The sequence below is a fragment of the Periplaneta americana genome, chromosome 9, assembly GCF_040183065.1.
Source record: "Periplaneta americana isolate PAMFEO1 chromosome 9, P.americana_PAMFEO1_priV1, whole genome shotgun sequence".
Taxonomy (NCBI): domain Eukaryota; kingdom Metazoa; phylum Arthropoda; class Insecta; order Blattodea; family Blattidae; genus Periplaneta; species Periplaneta americana.
The window spans coordinates 4,537,934-4,552,382 of NC_091125.1; the positions used below are offsets into that span (position 1 = coordinate 4,537,934).

The 14,449-nt window shown below is 33.6% G+C and overlaps 1 protein-coding gene across 11 annotated transcripts in view; it reads right to left on the reverse strand.

The window, feature by feature from the left end:
• LOC138705737 (zinc finger and SCAN domain-containing protein 31-like) overlaps positions 1-14,449 on the reverse strand; it is a 92,246-nt gene that overhangs the window by 53,350 nt on the left and 24,447 nt on the right. The window contains exon 3 of one of the 11 annotated variants that reach the window (XM_069834304.1): positions 313-546. The exons of the other annotated variants lie outside the window; for them this stretch is intronic. The gene's annotated coding sequence lies outside the window, so the exon portion shown is untranslated. The remainder of the gene's footprint in view (positions 1-312; positions 547-14,449) is intronic. 11 annotated transcript variants of the gene reach the window in all.

Genomic DNA, 14,449 nt, shown 5'->3' on the forward strand with positions numbered 1-14,449 from the left:
TTCAGTAGAAGGATCATCTCGAACGAATGAATCGATGCAGAATTCCAAAAGCACTGTTTCATTACCATCCATATGGCAAAAGCTCTCTAGGCCGGCCAAAGAAGAGATGGACTGAAAATTCTAGTTTGAGACTGTAACAGGCCACTTGGCCTAATACTTGTTAGGAAGATGATGATGATGATGATGATGATGATGATGATGATGATGATGATAATGTATTAAATATATATAGAGGGTTATCACAGTAATATTTATGATTAACATAGCCTATACAATGCAATATGATTTAATTATACTTTGTCTTCAGTTTACCCTGGTCCTGTGCAAGTTTACTGTTGACTATGCCACTTCTTTGTTCTTCTTCCTGAGGGCGTATACAGCTACACAAGCACTTAATATGGCCGGCCAATTGTGTGCCCCATAAACCAGAAATGATCCCAGCAGACTGCAGTGGGGGACCACCTTCATAGTGCAACTGAGTTTGATCTCCTGGGAGACAACTTGTGTTTCCAGAGGTATCTGTGTCTGATAGGCAGGGAGACTCCTCTGGAAATCATGAACATTTTCCAAACAATTTTATTGGCTATTTTACTTCTTTAGAATGTATATTTTCATACCACAAATGGATTTAGTTCAATTCTGATTAGAAATACGTTTATTTTTTTTTTTATTAAGGCTGTAAGGGGTGTAGCATTTAAAGACTTGTCAAAATTATTTTTTCATCACAGAATTCTTTTTTATAAATTTCTGAATACAAATCTAGTAACTCTTTGTTCTAAAGTTGGCTCCCTGAAGTTACTAGATGAATGTAGCGGAGGAGAATTTTAATTTACACAAATATTCATTTTACTTTCAAATCCATTTTTCTTTAAGTTTATTTTTCTTGAATCAACACAAACTTTTTTATGCCAAATATTAATCAATCTAGATGAAATTTTTACTGCAAGTATTTATGAGGTAGCTGCACGTTTCTATGCATTTATTTTTATTAACATTTTTCTTTTCATTATAGAAAAAAATAACATTTTCAAATTAAAAAAAAAACAATTCTGACGAATAAATGAGACATTTCATAAAATGAATGGATAGAAATGCTTCTCTATGTTTTGTGAATGTAATCAAGACAAAGGAAGCTTAAAAATTGAGATGATCTACTAAAAACTTGGGTTTGAAAATATTTCTAAAAGAAATAGAAAAAAAAGCAATAAAATCAAAATCCAAAAACATTTAGGAATTCAAAATTTGGGTTTTGTTAGTCCTTTACATAATAAACATGCTATCAAAATTTGGTTAAAAATGATTACGGGGAAAAAAGTTTTGATTTTTGGTGGAGTGTCCCCTTACATACGGATGACTATGACACAATTGTAATCTTTGTAGAACTTATTTTATTATATAGAGTCACCAGTATGCTGAAAATCTCTGGCTGCCGAAGTAAATCATAGCATAGGGATCTTCCTTTGAGATATTATTTCTACTGTCTTATTGTGGGTAGGAGATATTATATGATCAAAAATTGAAGGTGATACTACTATAGTTATGGTAGACAAGAGTCAATCTACGCCAGCTTGCTTCGAACATGCCCCTGTTTGGATAGAATGATCTTTCTCTGTGGTTCTGTCTGATTGAAGGCAGAGTTGGACATTGAAACACCTCAGACCTGTTACTAAATCTACGTATTATTACTCTGTGAAAAGATTTATTAAATCTACATACCATTACTTAGACTTCAACAAACAAAATTTGATAACACAATCTCAAGGGAAAAAATGGAACTCTCTGCATCATGATCCACAGTTAATTCCCGATTTACCACGAAAATCGTCTGTAGCTGCATTTAGATTGGCAACAGGCCATGATTGTTTGGCCAAACACCTGCATAGAATTGGAATATATCAGTCCCCTAACTGCCCATTGTGCAATTCAAACCAAGAAATGGATTCGGAACACCTCAAAATCTGTGCTTCAGTGGCTGACCATGACAATATCTTTAAAATATTGGAGTGCAAGAGGTCAAATGACTTTATTGTCAAACACCTGGCATTAGAAAACAACAACACGTTGAAACATCTAAAACTATGAGCCACCAGCGTGGCTCAGTCAAGGTGCTTGTCTGCCGGTCTGAAGTTGCGGTTCGGGTGCGGGTTCGATCCCCGCTTGGGCGGATTACCTGGTTAGGTTTTTTCCGAGGTTTTCCCCAACCGAAATGTGAATCCAAGGTAATCTATGGCGAATCTCGCCAAATATCATCTCGCTATCACCAACTCGACGCTAAATAACCTAGTAGTTGATACAGCATCGTTAAATAACCAACTAAAATAAAATAAAATCTAAAATTGTGCATCCATTAGGCATAACAAGGCATTTTCATGAATATCATATAGCCTACTACCCCCTTTCCTTCCAATGCCACCTTTCGACATTTGTGGTCCTCTCTCCTGACAGTTGCTTAGGCCTATGTGTAATCCACTTGTGAGGTTGGGGGTCCCTGAAAGGTGGGGTTACATCACCCCAGTGATATGATAGGATGATTGTATATTTATGGGCACCAGGAGACGTCTTAAATCTAAACTTAACCTAATTTCCAGACAGTGGACGGACATATGAACAATTCTTCCCATTAAGGAAAAATTTCAGTATTCTAACCGGGAATCGAAACCAGAACCTCAAACTGTAGTCAGAAGCTCAGACAACTAGACAATGAGGTTGGTCGAATATCATATAGGGTGGGGTTGCCAGTACTTGACTGTTTAAGGAAAAATCTTTTGCAAAACAATTATTTAAATTTTTCTGTAGGGGATATGACAAATTTGTATATGGTATTCAAAAACTTGTATATTTTTGTACCTAAAAGCAAATAATGGATCCATAAAGTACAGTTTTTACCATTTTTCAGACAATAAATGATGGTACATGCACAATCGATCAGTAGTTGTCCAAGAAAAACCAAAAAATGATCAAGTGTTCAATGCTACTTGACCATGTTGCTTATTTTCTTTCAAAAATCATGTATTGTATTGTATTGTATTTATTAACATTCCAAGGTATTCATACATTCCTTTACAGCTAGAATATGGAACAAGTCAAAAAAACTTAATACTGTTATAAAGTCTTAATTTATAGTCACAGTCTAGATGAAATATATACAGACGAGATTTACAATATAGTCTACTAGTACAACACAAAGTTTTAGTATCAATTTCATGAAGCGTTATTGAATGTCATGAATTCACCTACAGAATAGAAGGCGTGAGAAATTAGGTACTTCTTTAATTTGGCCTAAATAATCTTATGTTTTGAGTTTCATTTTTTATATCGATAGGGAGGCTATTAAAATGTTTACTGCCATATAACGCACTCCTTTTTGATAGCACGATAGACTTGCCAATGGAGTATGAAAGTCATTTTTTGACGTGTATTTATGCTATGAACTGTTGAAATAGTTAAAAAGTTTTCATGATTACATATGAGGAAGATTATTAATGAAAAGATATACTGACAAGCCATGGGCATTATTTGTAGTTTTTTTAAAATAGTCCTACACGATTCCCTAGATTTGGCACCTACTATTATTCTAATTACTCTTTTTTGTAGTAGGAATATACTGTTACTATACTGTGTTTTAAACATTTATTTATAAAGGTTTTAGTTTTTAAGAAAGTTTCATAGCCTATTTAAATAATATACATTTGTTATTGTTGTATTAGGATTAATTATTTTTATTTTCGAAAGATAAACAGATAAACTTGTAATATTATTCCCTAAAATAAACAGAAAGGTCAGTTTCTATCAGATGCTTTTCCAATTCACTGCGGGCTAAAGCAGGGAGATGCACTATGTTACTTACTTACAAATGGCTTTTAAAGAACCCGAAGGTTCATTGCCGCCCTCACATAAGCCCGCCAGCGGTCCATATCCTGTGCAATATTAATCCAGTCTCTATCATCATACCCCACCTCCCTCAAATCCATTTTAATATTATCCTCCCATCTACGTCTCAGCCTCCCTAAAGGTCTTTTTCCTTCCGGTCTCCCAACTAACACTCTATATGCATTTCTGGATTCGCCCATACGTGCTACATGCCCTGCCCATCTCAAACGTCTGGATTTTAAGTTCCTAATTATGTCAGGTGAAGAATACAATGCGTGCAGTTCTGTGTTGTGTAACTTTCTCCATTCTCCTGTAACTTCATCCCGCTTAGCCCCAAATATTTTCCTAAGCACCTTATTCTCAAACACCCTTAACCTATGTTCCTCTCTCAGAGTGAGAGTCCTAGTTTCACAACCATATAGAAGAACCGGTAATATAACTGTTTTATAAATTCTAACTTTCAGATTTTTGGACAGCAGACTGGATGATAAGAGCTTCTCAACCGAATAATAACAGGCATTTCCCATATTTATTCTGCGTTTAATTTCCTCCCTTTACTTTTTAACTTCGGTCTAGAGTATGCCATTAGGGAAGTCCAGGATAACAGAGAGTTTGGAATTCAACGAGTTACATCAGCTGCTTGTCTATGCCGATGACATGAATATGTTAGGAGAAAATCCACAAACGATTAGGGAAAACACGGGAATTTTACTTGAAGCAAGTAAAGAGATAGGTTTGGAAGTAAATCCCGAAAAGATAAAGTATATGATTATGTCTCGTGACCAGAATATTGTACGAAATGGAAATATAAAAATTGGAGATTTATCCTTCGAAGAGGTGGCAAAATTCAAATATCTTGGAGCAACAGTAACAAATATAAATGACACTCGGGAGGAAATTAAACGCAGAATAAATATGGGAAATGCCTGTTATTATTCGGTTGAGAAGCTTTTGTCACCTAATCTTCTGTCAAAAAATCTGAAAGTTAGAATTTATAAAACAGTTATATTACCGGTTGTTCTGTATGGTTGTGAAACTTGGACTTTCACTTTGAGAGAGGAACAGAGATTAAGGGCGTTTGAGAATAAGATTCTTAGGAAAATATTTGGGGCTAAGAGGGATGAAGTTACAGGAGTATTGAGAAAGTTACACAACACAGAACTGCACGCATTGTATTCTTCACCTGACGTAATTAGGAACATTTAATCCAGACGTTTGAGATGGGCAGGACATGTAGCACGTATGAGCGAATCCAGAAATGCATATAGAGTGTTAGTTGGGAAGCCGGAGGGAAAAAGACCTTTGGGGAGGCAGAGACGTAGATGGGAAGATAATATTAAAATGGATTTGTGGGAGGTGGGATATGATGGTAGAGACTGGATTAATCTTGCTCGGGATAGGGACCAATGGCGGGCTTATGTGAGGGCGGCAATGAACCTCCGGGTTACTTAAAAGCCAGTAAGTAAGTAAAATAAACAGAAAAGAGAGAGAGAGAGAGACTGTTAATAGAAGAAGTGATTTCGCATGTTAAATCCCTATGCCAGTGTAATAATACTAATAATATTGTTGCTGCTGTTGCTATGGAAATCAAGCTTGTTGATACAGTTGCTGTCATTTATAAATGGTTTTAAAGAAGAAGTAGTGTTAAAGAAATATATTTAAAAGGACATAAGTTGAGCTTATACATGATACTGTTGGATCCATTACTTCGATTTCTGCAGTATGTAATGAGTTATGGCTGTACTGTGGAACATTCTGGGGCATGTAGGGAACAAATCAGACTATTATAAGGCATACTGAACTAGTTTCTGCACAGAAAGAAAAGAGATACAAGAGACTGACAACGAAATGGAAAGAAGTTACGGTGAATGGTTTCCAATACGACCCAGCACTTGGTAAGTAAACCTTGGGCTCTTAAGAGCTGTCTCGATTTGGCTTTCATTTTCAATTTGTGCCTCTCTCTCTCTCTCTGTGTCCGTCTCCTTATCACACACATTTTATATACTGTTATATGCTGTATAATCTCAAGTCTGATCAGTTTACTATGTTACTAGTCAGCAATGTATGCAATGCAGGGGAAAAGGAACTGGCCACCAAACCCCAATATCTATTGATTTATTTGCCTCATGAGTGATGCCTTATAGGTGTTACTTATGAGGTCCCAATCAGTCTTCGGACTGTGGACTAAACATACATACATTGTATAGAGGGCTATGGAAAATGATGACTGATGAATTCAGGTGACCAGGAAAAAAAAATTACTGGTACAACTCAGATCTCAGAATTCACCCTTCTGAGAATTTCAGGTTCATCTAGCTTCTTGTTTGTTTAATTTCGAATTATTTATGACAAGTTAAAAAAAAACAGAATTAATAAACAGGAAATCCATAATTGCTCTTGCCAAAGCATATACCTATGTGAAGAGAATGCATATGTTCAGATATTATTATTATTATTATTATTATTATTATTATTATTAGTATCATTGGGACCTCTCCTATTTTTATTATTTATAAATGATATAAGTAAGAGAATAAGTTCTAGCTGTCTTTTATTTGCGGATGATCTCAAAATCTTTCGTAAAATTAATAGTTCGGCTGATTGTCAAATTCTTCAAAATGACATTAATTCAATTTCACAATGGTCTGTTGAAAATGGAATGAAAATTAATCAATCCAAAACTTTTGTTATTTCCTTCTCACGGAAAACTACTTCCCAAAAATTTAATTATTCTCTTAGTAATGTCGTAATTACTAAGAAAGATTGTATTACAGATCTTGGTGTCTTACTTGATTCAAAATTATATTTTCATGATCATGTGCAATATATTTATAACCATTCATTAAGAATGCTTGGTCTAATCAGATCTATAACTTAATTCTTTTTCCACTCCTATGTGTCTATTAATTTTACACTACACGTTGGTTAGATCCAAGCTTGAATATGCATCTGTTGTATGGAACTCCATTACTTCCACTGACTCGGCTAAATTGGAGAATATTCAAAGAAAATTTATTTCCTTGTGTTCTTGTAGATTTTTACCTAATTCCGATTATAACTATGAGATTAATCGCAAATATTTCAATTGCGGTAGTTTGTTTACCAGACGTCAGGATCTTGATTATTTATTTTTTTGTAAAGTCATTAAGGGTGATATTGATTGTGAATCTTTCATAAGCAATATCAGTCTTCATATTCCTGCTAAGGGTTTAAGATTTCATAAATTGTTTTATAATAGGAATTCTAAATCTCTGTCTCCGGTCTGCAGATGCATTAAATATGCTAATTTGCATGGATTCAACTTGGATCCATTTAATGTGTAGTAATACTTTTCGAGTTTTATGTCAGTTTTATTATTTATGCCATTGTTAGACATGTATCATACTATTCTCGTCATTTGCATAACTTTACAATATTAATTATATGATTCCTGTCTTCATTTAAATGATTTCATTAATTCATTTGTAATACATTTTATTTAATTGCCATTATTTTAATTATCTCACTGAACTAATTTTAATAATATTATTTGTGCTATTTATTTTGTTGCATTTTGGTCAATTGAGTAATGTAGACTATTATATTGATTGTATTTTCATCTCATTGCCATTTTCTATCATTCATTCTCATCATCATTTGTTGTTTTGTTCTATTTTGTATCGTGCTAAACTGTAATTAGCCATGTGCTGTTGTTTCGCACATTAATATTCTAAATAAATAAATAAATGAATAAATAAATTATTATTATTATTATTATTATTATTATTATTATTATTATTATTATTATTATTACTCCTACTTTACCATGTTCAATGAAAACCTAACGACTTTACACATACATAAACTTTATGAACTCTGTAATATTTTTTTCAACTTTTCTATTGTTGGCAGCCTGCGATTGCTGGGAGTCGTTATTCACCCATTTTAAGCCAGTTATGTAGACCTATTTACCGACAGAGTTGTTGCCCAGGGTGCACCATAGGAAGGGGAGAAAAACCTTGTGTTACCTGAATCATGGGTTTGCCTAACCCAAGTTATAAATAAGAGTTACTCTGGGGATCGAACCCAGGTCCACAGAATTATAAGTCCAGCCCTCTAGCCACTAGACCACCTTGACGGCTATATACTACCACCACTATTATTTTTATTTTCTACTAGCCGTACCCGTGCGCTCCACTACACCTGTTAGAAATAAATATAAAGTAATTACATAATTAAAATAGGACGTTTGATCCAGGGAACATTCGTGTTTGATAGAAGGATAAATTGTTTAATATGTCACTTAATTTAAATTGTATTTAAATAATTAAAATGCGATCATTTTGGTCCAGAGACACTCATTTGGTGCAATGATAATTCCTTTAACATTTTTCTTAATTGTTATTACATGCAAATAATTAAAATATGATCATTTGGTTCAGAGGACATCCGTTTTTGATGCAATTTGGTCCCATCAAAATTTTGCTTGGAATGAAACGTACCTGAAATCATTTTTAAAGAAACTTTTGTTATGCAACATTTTTCACAAAAATTAATAATAAAGGAGATATTTCGATTTATTTAATTCAAGCCACCTTATAACCTAACTTTTAAATACAGTATTTTGAATGCTATATGGCCTAAAATCTAAGTTACAACGAACTTAATTTATATTTCAATTTTCATATACATCGGTTCAGCCATTATCGCGTGAAAAGGTAACAAACATCCAGACAGAGAGACAGACAGACATACAAACAAAAATTAAAAAAAAAAAAAAGCGATTTTCGGTTTCAGGATGGTTAATTATACATGTTAACACCAATTATTTTTGGAAAATCGAAAATTACCAGAAAAATTTTGGCTACAGATTTATTATTAGTATAGATTGTTAATATGCCCTAGAGTATGCCATTAGGAAAAGTCCAGGATAACAGAGAGGGTTTGGAATTGAACGGGTTACATCAGCTGCTTGTCTATGCGGATGACGTGAATATGTTAGGAGAAAATCCACAAACGATTAGGGAAAACGCGAAAATTCTAGTTGAAGCAAGTAAAGCGATAGGATTTGAAGTAAATCCCGAAAAGACTAAGTATATGATTATGTCTCGTGACCAGAATATTGTACGAAATGGAACTATAAAAATTGGAGATTTATCTTTCCAAGAGGTGGAAAAATTCAAATATATTGGAGTAAGAGTAACAAACATAAATGACACTCGGGAGGAAATTAAACGCAGAATAAATATGGGAAATGCCTGTTATTATTCGGTTGAGAAGCTTATATCATCTAGTCTGCTGTCAAAAAATCTGAAAGTTAGAATTTATAAAACAGTTATATTACCGGTTGTTCTATATGGTTGTGAAGCTTGGACTCTCACTGAGAGAGGACAGAGATTAAGGGTGCTTGAGAATAAGGTTCTTAGGAAAATACTTGGGGCTAAGAAGGATGTAGTTACAGGAGAATGGAGAAAGTTACACAACACAGAACTGCACACATTGTATTCTTCACCTGACATAATTAGGAACATTAAATCCAGACGCTTGAGATGGGCAGGGCATGTAGCACGTATGGGCGAATCCAGAAATACATATAGAGTGTTAGTTGGGAGGCCGGCGGGAAAAAGACCTTTGGGAAGGCCGAGGCGTAGATGGGAAGATAATATTAGAATAGATTTGAGGGAGGTGTGATATGATGGTGGAGACTGGACTAATCTTGCTCAGGATAGGGATCAGTGGCGGGCTTATGTGAGGGCGGCAATGAACCTCTGGGTTCCTTAAAAGCCAATAAGTAAGTAAGTATAGATTGTTAATATGAACTTGATAATCAATAGCAAGATGCCAGTAGTAGTTACCACAAAGATAGAAGTAGAAATTGGAACATGAGATTCATTCATTCATTCATTCATTTATTTTATTCCATAGATCTTACATGAGCAATGAAGCTTTAAGATGTGGAACATGTCAACATTTTACATTATTACAATTACAATTTTTACAAATTTTTATAGTTTTACAATTTAGTAATTTTCTACAATTTTTACAATGTTGTACAATTTTTTTTTTTTTTTACATTTTGGCGAGATGTAGTGAGATGAAATGAGGTCCGAGGATTCGCCAAAATATTACCCGGCATTTGCCTTTTCGGTGGGGGAAACCTCGGAAAAACCCAACCAGGTAATCAAATCAAAGGGGGTAATCAAATCAAAGGTGTTGATGCCAAGGACTCGCCATAGACCATCCGGCTTCAGTCCCACGGCTGTGGAAAACCTCGGAAGAAACCAAAGTCCAAAGGGGGATCCAACCCAAGCCCGAACGCAGCTCCGGAACAGCAGCCCAGCGAGTCTGCCGACTGAGCTACATCGATGGCTCTACTAAAAGTATACAATACATAGCCAATCAGATTATTAAATTTACAAACGCAAACGATCATTCATAAGTTGAGCTATATTATAATACAAAACAATTTAATTAAATTTAAGATATAAACAATTCAACCAGTTGTGATATACAGAAATTGATAATACATATCATGCAAACTACTTCAAATTACAAACAGAAACAATTTATCAGTAGAGCTATATAGATTACTATTCAATTTAAAGCATATACAATTCATCGGCCAAAACTATACAAATATATACAATACAAAGTAGCATACTTTCATTAAGCTATACAAATTTGTGCAATTAATATCAAGTAGATTAATTCAATTTATAATCATAAACAATTCATCAGCTGAGCTATACATATTACCATTCAATTTACAGTAGGTCTATATACAATTCATCAGTAGAGCTACACAGACTAGTAATCATTTTAAGAACATATACAATTCATCAGCCAAACTATACAAACATATACAATCAAATTAGTTCAATTTACAAACTTATTTTCGTTAAGCTATACAATTCATATGAAGTAGATTAATTCAATTTATAAGCTTAAACAATTCATCAGTTGACGTATACAGTACATACAATTCATCAGTTATGCTAAACAAAAAATACAATACATAGTAAACAGATTAAGTCAATATAAAAACATATTTTAGTTGAGCTATATAAAATTGTACATGTCATTTAAGTAGAATAATTCAATTCACAAGCATAAACAATTCATCAATTGTGTAGAAGGTATGAGTATGTAGAAATTTGGTTAATTCTTTTCTGAACCTTTTCTCGTTGTTCTTCAAATCTTTAAGATTATTAGGCAGTGCATTGAAGACTGTTATACATGAATAGCGAACTCCTTTTTTAAAACAGCTTAGACTAACAGAGGGTAGATGAAGATCTGATTTATGTCTTGTATTAAAATGATGAATGTCTTGATTAGTACTGAATTTATTTTGGTTCTTAATATACAGCATCATTAGGGAAAGAATGTATTCACAAGGTAAAGTCAAGATTTCTAAGTTTCGGAAGATATTTTTACATGAGGTCCTTTTATGCACACCGGCCATTATTCTTATAGCTTTCTTTTGTAAAACAAAAACGTGTTTAGCTTCAGACGAGTTACCCCAGAATATTAATCCATATTTCATTACAGTGTGAAAATATGCAAAGTATGACATTTTAAGTAAGTTTATATCACCAATAGTAGATAAGGATCTTAATGCATAACAGGCAGAGCTCAATTTACGAGTAATACATTCTATATGCGTTTTCCAGTTCAAGTGATTATCCAATTCTAAACCAAGAAACTTTGTGCTTATAGATTCTTTGAGATGAGTTCCATTTAATCGAATACTGTAGGAAACCTGAGCACTATTGTGTGTACTAAATTTGACTGCACTGGTTTTATCAACATTAAGTGCTAGTTTATTTGCATGGAACCATTCATTCATTAGATTGAGCACTGTATTAGAAGTGTTTATAAAATGATCGTATTGTTTGCTTGAAATAATTACACTTGTATCATCTGCAAATAAAATTACTTTAGATAAATTGTTTATGGTCAAGGCTAAATCATTAATATAAACTAGAAACAACAATGGACCTAAAATTGACCCCTGCGGAACACCATGTTTAATATTTTTAAATTCTGAATAAGTAACTTTATGACTATTTGGTACATTTATTTCTACTTTTTGTTTTCTATTTGATAAGTACGATGTAAACCAACCCAACATCTCATCTTTAATACCATAAAACTTCAATTTTTTTACTAATATACTATGGTCTACACAATCAAATGCTTTAGCCAAGTCACAAAAAATCCCACCTACATGTAGTTTCGAATTTAATGAATTTAGTATTTCATCCACCAAACTAAAAGCAGCATTCTCTGTCGATTTTTGTTTTCTAAATCCAAACTGTTCTAAAACTAATATATTGTTGGACTCCAGGTAATGATATAATCTATTATACATAACTTTCTCAAACACTTTTGAAAATGTTGTTAATAATGATATGGGTCTGTAATTAGCAATAGTACATTTATCTCCCTTTTTGTATATTGGAGAAAGAATAATAACTACACATTATGCTCAGTAATAAAGTTATGAAAAATAGTCATAACTTTAAGTATACAAGTTGGCAGTTCAAATGTATCCCGAGACTGGGGAAAAAGAATTATACGTCCTGTTGTAATAAACATGGCAGCTTCTCATACTTTTCACAGAAACGTGCAAGCTATCGCTGTTTATGAAAAATTCACAGATTATGCTACTGTAACTGTAAAACATTGAATAAAGTCAGGGCATCAAGATTTTGACGTCAGGAATACAAAAATGTGGAGAAATCAACTTTTCCCCCACAAGTACCTATTTTTGAAATCAATGAGCAGAAGTCTGCACTAACACAAACAAGTGAATTTGCATTGGACAGTTTATAATTCCGCCGAATCAGCTGTTGTAAAGACTGCCGATGCATATTCAAATTTAACGTGCAGTAAAGTATTAAAAGTGACTGAGGCATAGAAGAATACGTTATTGACTGACTGTAAGTAGGCCTTTTAGACACAATATTCTGATTGCATGGTTATAGGCCTAAATTAAATCAGTATGCGTAGCTGTAAATACACTAAGATCTTTGACAGAATCTCTTGTGTCAATTACATTTTGATATAAGTTATAGTTCAGTTTAGAGGAGGTAGCTTTCCTAGTAAAGGTTATGACAATAAGTTTCCAAAACATTTATTTTCATACCATCCTCCTCATATCTTAGGCCTAAGGATAGATTTTACAACTATATACTAATAAATAAAGTCGAGGATTTCATCCCCTAAAAATACACTACCGTACTTGAAAACTTATTTCACAGAAATACTTCAATTTTCTGTATTTTTAGCCATTGGGCAGCAGGATTTATGTAGTACCCATAGAGGGGTTTAACCTTCGTGACGTATGCTTAGCATCGTGTAATGGTAGTGGTGTACAAGCAGCACCATATGTGGAATTTTATTCGTGTTTAACATGATAAGCCCTACGTTGTGTAACACAGCTTCCTATACACAGGGATTCAACATGGGAAATAAAGCTGTCACGTTGGTCCAGTGGCTAGAGCAATGGACTTACAATCCTGTGGATCCGGGTTCGATCCCGGAATACTCCAGATTTATAATTTCTTTTGCACAAGCCCGTGGCACAGAAAAACAGAAATTTCTCTGGGGGTTCCCGTTCCCCTGTGACATACCAACAAATCTCCATCATCATCTCATTGTGGGTGTAGTGTAGACTCTGGGCAACCACTCTGTTGGTAAACTGGTCTACACAATTGGCTTCATATGAGTGAATGACAAACAATCAAGTGTCCACCATTAGTAAAAAAATAACAGTAATAATGGGAAATAATTATTTGTAAAACCTACTATCTTCCCCTTACCTTATGTTTCATAAGAACATTTGGTGAATGTAGAGTATCCAACGCCCAATGAACGAATATTTCACTTTTATCACTGCCAATGTTGCGCTATAATCGTATATGCAAGGTAGGCTATAACAAAAACCTAAACTAACCAAACCTAACCTGTCAAAGAAGCAACAAGTTATACTAAATATCTGTAAAATTGGCTTATGTCTATAGTGGGCGGGACATAAGTAACATTGACCGAACATTTTATAAGGTAGAATGTTAAGGGATTAAAAGGCACCTAAATGCACTATTACCAAGTTCAGGACAATTAAATTAATTAAATACAATAATTATATTTAATTAATTCAATTGCTCTGAACTTACTCTATTATTCTAAAATTACTTAAATTATTCTAAAATGTAGTAACTTTATTTCTTTTATTTAACTTTTTATATTTGTTTCTTCTATAGGCAATTGATTTTTTATTTCTGTTGTACTTGACATCGAGTTTCATGGGGCCATGGCGGCACAAATAACACAAAATTAAAATACATTGTTGATGCGTTAGGCAAAATACAGCATACATGTAGAATTTTATTTCATTAATTTCTCAGAAACAATTAAGAAAATTAAATAGTGCATTATGATGAACTTTCAGTCCCTTATAAAATGTATTTTAATTATAAAATTCTAAGAAATAAACGGGGGAAGGCAGTATTTACAAATAATTGACTGCCCATGTTAAACGTCTATGAATAGTGAACTGCATTACGACCATATATGGCTATGTACGCTCTTACAAAAA